We start from the raw sequence: 12044 nt of genomic DNA on the forward strand, positions 1-12044 counted from the left end.
TTCTGCTATTTTTCCAAAGTAGTCTTACAAACCAGGAAGGAACACTTGATGAAATGTTAATAACAAAGAATTTCTGGTATGAGGGATATAAGGATTAGAAAAAGAGTGAAATAATTAAGAAAAAATATGAATAAATATCTTAGAGCTAGCAGTCACCATAAAACATACACTCACAGAGAGTTCAGGGGGGAGCTAATATAGTCACAAAGTTGAATCCACTAAATGAATAACATGAAATGTCTTTTCTTATAGAATTTATAATACAATTTCAAAAATAAGTCAGTATATAGCAAAATATACTACAGATTAGGAAAGGACAGGGCCAGAATATTAAAGCCATATTTTCACACTATGTGCAGACATCTTATCTGAATCTTTTTCAAGGAGAGAAAATAATTTGTAATACAAAATTTCTTTAAGAAAACAGTGAAACTATTTCAAAGGACCTTTTCACTACAGGGAACTGTCTATAATGAAGAAGTAAATGGGAAGAAAGATAAGGTGCATCTAGAAATGCTGACTATTTGGGGTAGGGTTAGCATTCTGGAAACCACAAACCTTCATCTAGTTATTCAAACTAGAGGGCATACACTGTTCTTGACCCAGGAAACCAAGCATAGAAGCCATTGGTTATCAAACATAAGCTCACACTAGGCATTGCATTGTCATTAAGGACAACTTATACGTGTTATTATCCGGCTGTCTTCATGAAAAGATAAATACTTTCTCTTTGCAAAATCATTTTCTCCCTTACATAAACCCTATGTGATCTATACAGGCTTAGTTCAGGTGACTATGACACATGATAAAGCACAGTGACTGTAAGAGACAGCATGCTTTACAAATTGAATTTATTTTAATCTCTTCAGTTATATCTGTTTTATCTACATAGAATTATCTTCTAAGAAAGAGCAGACATTTTATAAAAGAGAAAAAATTTCAAATTGTCCTTTAAAAACAGACAAACCTTCGATTAGCTTCTAAGCCTGAACATAATAAACATTTTTGGGATTCAATTTATTCTAAGATTCCACTTTTGTCAATGCATAACTAGTTGTCAGCAAAAAAATATGAAAGATATAATGAAGAAATTTTAATTAAATATTCTCCAATTGTTATGGGTTGCATTGGGGGATTGAGGTAGAGAGAATGCCATCTGGTCATCATGTAAAGTCCTCTAATGGTTAGCCTCACTTTTAAATTCAAGATCAAGGTCTTTCACCAAAACAAACCCTTCTCTCCTTGTTTCACTTCTGGTCGTTGGTACTCAGCTTACATCAATTCTCCTGTGTTCACAGCCTGCCAGTAGCACTTACTGAACCCACATACACAACTTAGCATCTCCTAATGTGTTTCCTACCAGACACTAAAACAAATTCACAGCTATTATGATGTAATTTTTCATATGAAACCTCAAACTCATCACATTACTAGTGCCACTGCCAGTGATATCAACATCCCCATAAGGAGTTAGTCTTTTAAGGAGGTATTGTTAGATTCCTGGATCATCTAGCTTCTCTTTTACTCTGGTGAGAGCATGCTTGTAAAAACAGTCCATCAGATGAGTATATGGAAATGGCAGTTTGCATCTGCTCTCAGGAAAAGATTGTGTAGTGGTTCATCTCAGGGCTTGAGCTGGGAAAAAAAAAGCAGTAATAGTCTGAAATCTCTTTGGTCTCTAATCAAGAGAGTGTCCTGAAGAGTAACAGCAATGAAAGATTATTTTTATGGTGCCATATATTAGTTATTTTTCTTATTGCTGTGAAAAACACCTGTCAAAAACCAAAGCCAACCAACCAAACCAAAAACCTTAAGGGTGCGGGGTGGTATTTTAGCTCACACCTTAAGAAGGTGGGAAAAGTACGGCTGTAAAAACATGAGGCAACCTGTCTGGGTCTGTTTGCGTTGGAATCAGGATGTAGACAGCAGGCAGGAAGTAGGCCAGGCTATAAAACTTTAAGCCCTGCTCCCAATGACCCTCTTTCTCCAGAGGATTCCACTTCCAAAAGCCTCTTACATCCTTCCTAAACCTCCTACCAGCTGGGGGAGTAAGTGTTCAAACAAAGGACCTTTCATAGTCAAGCTACAACAATTAAAAGTTGTCTGCAACATCTGGAGACAGAAGATGTGGGTGAGCCCAAGAAGGATGCCGCAGCAACTGGAAACATGTACAGAGCTCAGGGGATTGGTCCATGGTGTTCTTCTGCAGCGTTGGGGCATAGCATGAGGACTCTTGCCGTACCCACACCTGGGAGCCTCAAGCCAGCAGGCACCTAAGGAATCTAGGACACTATTGGTACACCAAGTTGGAGAGATGGCACATGGCAGGAGGGTGCTATGTGTGCCCAGGGACCACACTGCAAAGAAACAAAAGTCCCAGAAGTTTAGCAGAGCTTAGTTTGATTGTGTATGAAGAAAGCAGACATAACTGACCTCCCAGAAGAGAGCTTAAGTGACTTAGACAGCAGGATATTCTCTGCAGGGGTCAGTGTTTAGAGGAAGATCAAGGCCTTCTACACAGTGAACATGCATTGCTAATGGGACTCCTTGTCTTTTATCAGAGTTTTTCTATGGAAATTGCTAAGGTCACCTAAGGAAGGTATCGATGTATTTTTCCACCTACATTTTAATATTTAATTTTCAATCTCCTCTTCCCTCTCCTCCTCTCTTCCCTGTGTATCCTCACTCCCATTCCCTTTCCTCCTATCCCCCTTTCTTACCTCTCCTTCCTCTCTTGTTACTTTCCCTAAAAATGCCCACATGTGCATGCCCTGACTTTCTTTCTTTTTTTTTTTTTTTGGTATATTTTAAAGAAACAAATATTGACAACTCCTTTTCAGTGATTAATGTGGTACTAAGGAAACAGAAGATTAGTAAGAGTCTTTATAACAAAGCCTGATGTTATCAGCTATTCTGAGGTTATAGCTAAACAACAGGAACAACAAAAACAAGTCAGTATTTAATATCAATTTGGAAATTTGAGTCTGTTTGTTCTATGGAGGTATCACATTTCACTGTGCTGGTCCTTTTTATAGGCCTTGTAGGATTTATAGATTGGATAACCCCTAGTAATCCTCTATTTTCCTAATGACTCAGCTTCTGTTATTCTGCAGAGAATTGTTACTGAGGCCTGATTTTCCTAATTTTGCAAAAAGGATACCTAGCCATTGGCCAAACATCTCCAGGGTGTATCAGGTTTTTATGCATCAAGATTCCCTGAATGATCTTCTTCAAAATGTAGACTACTGGATTAATACAAAGCACATGTTGCTAAATAAGAAAGAATTCTATCTCATGTGAGTTCCAAAATTAAAATGTAATAAATGTGGAGAGACAAACTCCCTCTAAACATGCCCTCCGTAGAAGGTCACAAGGTCTTTCCTGGCTGCGGAGCCCTGAGAGCTAAATTAGAAACAGGTAACACTCCATGCTATTCTCTCCCCACCCCACCCCCAACCTATTGCTCAGTTTTATCCTCTGGTTCCTTGCCAGAGCTGAGTGAGTGATCCTTAGGGAAAGAAAACATGAGACTGAATTTGTAGGAAAATGAAGACGAGGGTGAAATCGGACAGTGTAGCCCTATTTTCTCCTAACTGCAGCTACAAGCTGATAGTTGAGAAAAATTTAATAAATACTGAGGTTTCTTATTACAGGCCTCATTCTAAACAGTGGGGCACCTCGACAGATTCCCACTCTCTTGACTAGCCCAAAATTCAACAGCAATCACTTTGGGTGGTTTGGATTGATAGAAAGGTATGTTTTCCTATATATATTCTTTTGTAAAGAAAGTCACTGTAGTTTCCTTATCATTATGACATGAGGTAAAAAGCAAAGCTTTCATAAATGACTGTTGTGGAAGTATTTCAAATATGAATATTCAGGTTCTTTTTAATTGTTTGGATGTACAACTATATCAACATTTAGTATATTTTCCTATGAATTGTGTACTATTTGTACTAAGCGATCTGTTCAAATCCAAAATAGAAATTAAAATCTTCCAACAAGAGCTAGAGGGATGGCTTAGTCAATCAACTCCATGTTGCTCAACAATGAGAACCCCCAAAATGTGTGTGGTTTACATATGGGGGACCCTAGTCCTGGGGAAGAAGGAAGACAGTAGAATCCCCAGGGCTCAATGGTCAGCCAGCCAAGTAAAATCCATGACTCCAGTCTCAGTGAGAGGCTCTGGAGAGAGAGCTCAGTCAACGAAATGACAGCTGTGGAGGGATCTAAGTTTGGGTCCTAGGAACAGAAGTAAAAGCTGGGTGTGGTGGTGCAGCCTGTAAACCCAGACTTCCGGGTTCAGACAGTATCAAGTCCCTGAAGTTCAGCAGCTAGCCAGCATAGCCCTGATTCAGCTTCAAGTTCATTGATGATTTGGGAATTTGACTTCTGAATTATTGAAATGTAGGTGGGCATATTGAAAAGGCCCAAGGAGTGGTAATAAAACATTTGAAACTGTTTTCCTCTTAATCCTCTTTCTTCTGCTCCATCTGGACTCTCACTAACAAGAGGGAGAGGAGCTGTCTCAAAAACTAAAAGTGGACAAGGAACTGGCCAGCTATCTAGCCAAATCAAGTATCTTCGGGTTCACTGAGAGACTCTGACTCAAACACTTAAGATAGAGAGTGACTAACTGTTTTTCCACATATATCCCCTCAAGCATTATATACCCTACACACATAGCATCTGCACATATAATAACATAGCAACACACACACACACTCCACTCAATAATATAGCTATGGAGAAACATTAAATATTAGTGGAAAATAAGCTTCTTAATAATTTTCTAAGTTCTTAAATTGTCAGCTAGGAGAAATAGTTTTCATTTGCTGCAAAACAATACAAAGATATAAATAATATAAATAATAGCACCAAGTAAGAAATCTATGCTTAGTAAAACAACAAACAAATAGAGTGCAAGTTTGCCATCTGGAGGATAAAAAAAATCAAAAGTAATAAGGAACACTGGGGATTTATTACAAAGAAATTATGCCAGAAGCACCTTAGAGTCATTTTCTACAAAATCTTCAAATTAGTAGGTAAAGAAATAAATTGTACACTACGTATTTGGATGGCACTGATATAATTTTATATAGCATCTTATGGCATAATATCTGCTACTAATTTGAATTATTTTAGCTATAAATGTTGTCATGCTGATACAGTTTGCTGCCATGCCACAAGGAGCCAGTAACAATGAATGAAATGACTTGGCAGAATTATCTAGGCCCAGAAGGGAAGGATATTGGTTCATGTCTGGCATTGTACTATAGAATTCAAAGAAATTAATAAATCTGAAAGCACTTGAAATATCAAGCAGATACAAACAAAATAGAAATAGAAAGAGGATAATGGGAACTGCATTGGTCAAAGAATCCAGCCAACACGTGTCATAGCCATACCTGGGAGAAACACAGCGGGATCAGAAGCAGTTCCCAGCATTGTGTGCCATTTTGACAGCTCCTCTTCCTCTTATTAGGTGAGAGTCTAGATGGAACAGAAGAAAGAGGATGAAGAGGAAAACAGCTTAAAACGTTTTATTACCACTCCTTGGATCTTTTCAAAATGCCCACCTACATTTCAATAATTCAGAAGTCAAATTTTCTAATCATCAGCATTTTCTGCTGCATCTTGGAATGCAGAAATTATGTCTCTCATTTCTTCTTGAATTCTCATAGTACTGAATAAATATGAGATGCTCAGAGATATTTCTTGGAAAGCATCATTGAGCTTTGTAAGGTAAGAGCTCTAAAGTTTCAGGTTGAAATAGTGATGACCATAGAGCTTTTTTGCTATAGTTTTTCATTTATTGGATAAATTTTATTCCATATAATAGCTAATTAAATTAAAAAACTCCCTCAGGAGCTTATTTTAAAAATCCATGTTATCCAATACCATAGCCAATGAGCATATCAAACTTTAAAAGTAAAAGTCTGTGGTTATGTTATCTACCTTTGAATTTCAGTAGCCTCATGCAGCTATATCTTCAATGAAGTAACTTGATAATGTTGTTCCAGAAGACTCAAGCAACATATTGCTGTTGCTATGTCTATTTTCTAAACTTATATTAAAAAATATGTGTTCACTACCTATAATATGATCAATATTTCAAATACAAAAATACACAAGATCTCCATGTAATCATTTAATACCTCACAGGAACATGTTAATGAGAAGATAGTTATACAGAACTAACAGCCAGCACCATACTGTAGGATATTATTAAGTGATGGAGAAAGTTTCCAAAGCAAGCAGGGTAGGCATAAATTTAGGAAGCAAAATATGTTGGAGAGACAGCAAACTGCAGTGGGAGAATGGATGTGGTAGATAGTGAGGGGAAGGGACTTAGAATGACTGATGATTCTGACAAGGTGGCGAGAGGAGAGAACACTGGCCAGATCCTTAGCCAGGTCTGTATGAGGATAAATTGGCATGTGGAGAAGAGATGAACATGGGAAATCTATATTTGGGTTTTTGCTAAAAATGATTCAGTATTGGTTTCTAGCCTTTGTAAGAAACCTGTAAAGTGGAAACAGGGTCAGGAATTGTAGATTTTCTAGTTGGATGAAAACAAACAACGAGTTCTGAAAAAGAATGCCAAGAAAATTAGCTTTGACAATGACTAAGAGAATTATCAGAAAGAAAGAAAGAAACAAACAAATTGGGCCTGAGAAAACAACAAAAACCAATTTCAAGGAGGAGCCAAAAGCCTGAAGAGGTCCCAGAAGTTCACATGTATGTATGTGGTATCCATTTCATCTGATGATAGGTCATAGAGAGCATTAACACATATCCTTAGCCAAAACATATGTAATTCAGATAGCAAGAAACCCATAGTTTAATGAATAGGGAGGAAAGCAACAATACAACATGCTTTCTAGAACTTAAGGAGATATAAAATGGAGAGAGCAAAACAATGACAGTACAAGAAGTGAACACAAGAGAGAATCTTTATGTGCCTATGAAAAAAAGCCGAATCTCTTCAGTTCATGTGGAAAGATTTTTTAGTTACCTATATTTACACAAATAGCCTCTGAGTATCCAGAAAATAGAGAAAAATGTAAGTGCTGGTAGACATAATATAAAACAGGATGATATCATGAAGAAAATAGAGGATTGGGCCACTTAATGATGTATCAAAGACTGTAGCTTGTAATTCTGCTACATGTGGGATTAAATTCCTGGCTGGACCCATCACTAGCAATGAGACCTTGGAGAAGATAGCTCAAGTATTTGGAATGCTGGCCTTTTCCTCTTGAAATTGAAAATGATGAAGTGATAATGCCTTACAATCCTACTACAAGGGTTGAAATAGCATACATGGGGGGACGAGATGGCTCAGTGGAAGAAGATACTTGTTGCCAACCCTGATGACTTGATTTTGGTCCCAGGGATGAATGTGGTAGAATGAGAGAAGAAATTCCTTCAAATTGTCCTCTGACCTCCACAGGCACATCATGGCATATGCACTACACACACACACACACACACACACACACTATGTAGATATAGCAAAAACAAATAACATACATAGACTCATCATAGCATAAACACTTAAATCAACATTAATTATCTAAATTATATTAACTAGGTTTTTAATCAACAAATTTTATGTTTGAGAAAACAGTGATTAACTTCTTCAGGTATCAGTTTTCTATTATATGGATGAGTTTTCATGAACAGTGAAAGACCAAATGTATAGACCATCCATGAAAATGGAACTTTTGTCTGGAACCCCTACATCCATAAATCTGCAAATTCAAACATGAACTTCATTAATCAACTCAGAACAGGGAAAACTGTGTCAATGACTGCACCTTCTTACCTGCCACTGTCCCAATTCCAACTCAGAAGCCAGCAGAGAAAACCAAATAAGCTCCCTGTAAACCCATAACATGGGTTTCTCCACACCTACTTAATTCCCCTTCACCAGAGCATCATTTGAGCCTTCCCATTATGTCACCAGAAAACTGTTCATCCCCCATATGTGCATTTGGGTCTCTCTCCAATGTAAGTAACAGGGAGAAAGTCCCATATTTATAAAGCTCTAAGTAAATATTCTGCTTATTCCCATCGATTTGAACTTCATTTAGTTCCACAGCATTGTAACTGAGAATAAGAGCTAGGGAATAATATATAAAAGGAATTTAAATGCAAATTACCATGTAACAGGAAGACAATGCCCTAACTAGACATCTTATACTCCAATTAAAACCTACAATACTAAAAAAGGGTTCATCATGTTGATTTATTGGCCAAAGAAGTCCTATGCACTACCACCTAAACATCATGAGAAGCTATGCAGAAGAGAAGTGGGAAGATTAATAGAGCCAGAGGTGGTGTATTACTCCAAAGACATAGCATCTTCTAAAAAGGAGGGCTGATGCACATATCAATGCACAGGGACTGTGACAGCTCCTACACCTAAATATATTCAAGCTAGACACAATACCAGCCCAGAGAAAAGGCAATGGGCACAAAGCCTCACACCTAACCAAGAAGCTATTTGGAATTTGATGCCTTCTGGGAGAGAAAAAAGATATCAGTTTTCTCTGAAGGAGTGTCACTGAAGGAGCATATCAACCACACTGCAGGGCAGACACCATGCTCAGGAGTACTTGGTCCACACAAGTGGACTCCTGGTATTTTGCATATGCTTTTTGTTTTGTTTCATTCAATATTCTTTGTTCTTTTTGTTTTTTTTCATCTATTTGTTTAATTTTTTCTGAAAAAAGAATATAAAATTGAATGAGTAGAGAGGTGAGAAATAACTGGGGGAGTTGGGAGAGTGGAAATAATGCAGTCAAAATATATTATATGAAAAAGCCAATAAAAATACCCAAATATTAATTTTAAAATGGTGAACTAGCTGTGTGTTTTGACACACACTTGTAATTCTAACACATGATAGACTGAGGCAGGAGGTTACAAATTCAAGACAGCCTGGGAGATGTCGCAAGGCCTTATTTATAAGTGAATGAATGCTATCCTACATGTTTTCTTATTGTCACTATGTGCAGAAATTAGACTCCAGAATACCATGACATTAGGGCTCAGATGCACAGAATATGCTTGCAGACATGCTGTTTTGCTACCAGGCATATCCATATGATTATAACACCAACAAACCAACTCACTATATTTCTGCCTACTATGAATACACAATCTTCAACTGCTTCACATATTCCAGCTGCTCAATCTGTTTTTCCTTAGTCATCCATTTTCCTCTTTTCCATTTTCTGTGAACTTCGAAGTCTAGAGTTTTAGCAGTGAATATTCTAAGTCAACTTACGCCTCATCTGACTAGGAAAAGGATGGGTAAAGAAGTACCGTTTTTATTTTATTTTAAGGTAAAAGAGCTCTTTTAAAACTGTCCTGCTGGGGCCAGCAAGACAGCTCAGTAGATAAACGTGCTTGCTACTAAGCCTGATGACCTGAGGCATATTCCTGGAACCTCCTATGGTAGAAAAGAGAACTGCTTCCTGCATGTTGTCCTCTGACCTTCACATACTCACTCACCATGGCATATGCACATGCCCACAAATACATATTCACACACTTTAAAGACAATCGTCATCCTACTCCACCCTCAGAGCTCCAATTACACTCAGCAGCCACGTACACAAAGAGAATGTTCTAAAATGGGTGAATGAATGTTCTGGGACAGAGAACCATTTGGCGTGTATCTAGGTATTCTATGTAGGTCCAAAGCTGGGGATTGAGTCCAGATACTTAGAAATCATATCACAGGCCTGTTAGAAGAAGCCAGTATAAGGATGCCCTCTGTAGTCAATCGGGAACAGAAAGAAGGCTGTATGCAGACTGTGCAATAGAGAGTAGAGAAGCCAGCCAGCCTCTGAGGGCCACCCATCAACTCAGTTACGTCTCCATGTCACATCTTTGACACTTCTGAGAATTATCCTGATATGGTTCACAAATAAATCCTAAAGCTCAATAATACAATGAGGAGTATTCTGTATTCAAGATAAAATGGACTAGCCTTGTATAAACTGTTAAAACTACAAATTGCCAAGTGTGCTCTGAGATTAGCTGTCTATTTTTCTCAACTCTTACATTTGCACATGGTGGCTTAAATTCTGTTTCTGCATCAGGTCCAAGAAGCCACAAGGGATTAACAAGAGTGATGAGCATTAGCAAGATTATTCTATGTGGGTCAGGAGGCCAAGAGACATAGAGGATAGACCATGAGGTTATCAGTGGAACAGGAAGCTATCTGGCCAGCTCATTCTCCTGAAGGAGGATGTCAAGAAAGCAATGGCCAAAAGCTCTGATGTGGGCATCAGGAGATGGTTGTGTGCCGGGTCTGATGGTAGTTGGCAAACCCTGGATCAAGGAAGGACTGAGCACCACTTTCCTCTGAAGATAGAGATGTGGGATTAGCTGCTTTCATTTTTGAGGATTTGGAGTAAATAGGGAAATAGAAATCTTCCAACCTTTCTCAAAGAACCTATTTAATATGCAGTTCAATGGGAACATCTTAAAAAATTTTTATTAAATTAAAAAAAAAGAACCACCAGTTCAAAAAAAAAAAAAAAACCCATTAGCAACTTGAAAGAAGAACATGTGAGTTTCCACCAGACATCCTTACAAGTGAATGAGGTAAAATAACTTTAGAAGTCCTGATCACACTCTGCTCTGGACACAGAAAATCCCAATCCGGCAGCCAAGGAGGAGAGACAGCATTCCTAGGTGGTCAAGGGATGGAAGAACCGGTAGTAGCAGCCCAGGGCCACTGCTCCCACCCTAATGTGCAAAGGGCACCAGATAGTGAATGGTGCAGGCCCCCCCGCAGGCCCCCGCAGGCCCCCCGCAGGCCCCCCGCAGGCCCCCACAGGCCGACTCACCCTCTCTGCCAGCTCCTGCTTCTCTGCCTTGTTGTCCGTTACTGGCTCGCGCGTCCCAGGCCTCTTCACCAGTATACTCCCCCACTTTCCTAGGCCTCTCCGCCTTGTTGGCCTATCGGTCTTTCCTCCCCATCCTCTCTGCCCTGCCCAACCCTCCCTTTAACTGGCCCACCCAGCAACCTTCTCACTGCTGTGTTCAACCCCGCCTCAGCACTGGTCATTGCCCAGGGAGCCACTCCATGTTTATTTCTCCTTTAACCAGCTAGACCAAACTCACTTCTCCTTCACTGCAAAGCAAATGGGGATGAGGCCAGGGCCCTTCCCACAGCAAGATACCATAAAATAGACAGCACAGCAGACTTCACTGAACATCCAGGAGGACATGGGGACCTTGGTCCCGTCACCTCTGAGGGTTGCCGGCAGGCGTGTATCCTGTTTTGTGATCACTCCCCACAGAGCGGCTCTCAGCACTGGGTTTCTTGCCCCTTGGGAACCTATGACCAGATGTCTCCATGATGCGTGTGCCCATTTTAGCTTAGTTGTTAGTTTAAGGTGATTTTATACTGTTAGTACTGAGAGACCTCAGCTAACTGTTAGACAGGAAAGGAAGCTGAATTCATTCATTCATTCATTCATTCATTCCATTTTCTGTGTCAAGATTCTGTAAGAAAAGGGATTGATTCATTCTGTCAAGCCATTTGTATAAATGTTTGCTTCTAACAGGAAATTTCGAAGTGTTGATTTTCTAAAACATTATGTAATATAAATTATATTTTCCTAAGTTTTGTGTCTTTGCTATGAATATATCCTATGACCTGAAACAGGCTTCATGGGAAGGTACTTGGGTCTTAACACTGTTCACCAACTGCCTGCTTGGATGAAGCCAATCATGAGTCTGTAAAGAGGATGGTGACGAGGAGAGGCCCTGGATAAAGAGTCTTCTCACCAGGAACACAATCTCCAGGCAACACTGGAAATGGGAAACTTGACTGCCAAGGTTCATCAGCACAAACTACTGTTCTCACAAGCCGCCAAAGAGTCATGCTTTCTGATGGGAAGAAGGCATGATGAAAACAGAGCAAGGGCCAGAAAGCCTGCAAGGCTCTCACTCTACAGTTACCATGTGCACAGATTCCACAATGGAGTCTCCATTTTCCCAGTCGTCTCGCATTA

The 12044-nt window shown here is 39.3% G+C and overlaps 1 protein-coding gene across 1 annotated transcript in view; it reads right to left on the reverse strand.

The window, feature by feature from the left end:
- The window catches only part of Ccdc178 (coiled-coil domain containing 178), a 343274-nt gene extending 332349 nt beyond the window's left edge, over positions 1-10925 (reverse strand). The window contains exons 1-2 of the mRNA XM_059246058.1: positions 10872-10925; positions 5409-5493 (exon numbers count right to left, since the gene is read on the reverse strand). The gene's annotated coding sequence lies outside the window, so the exon portion shown is untranslated. The remainder of the gene's footprint in view (positions 1-5408; positions 5494-10871) is intronic.
- Positions 10926-12044: the final 1119 nt, after the last annotated feature.

The sequence above is a fragment of the Peromyscus eremicus genome, chromosome 19 (assembly GCF_949786415.1).
Source record: "Peromyscus eremicus chromosome 19, PerEre_H2_v1, whole genome shotgun sequence".
In the NCBI taxonomy this organism is placed as follows: Eukaryota; Metazoa; Chordata; class Mammalia; order Rodentia; family Cricetidae; genus Peromyscus; species Peromyscus eremicus.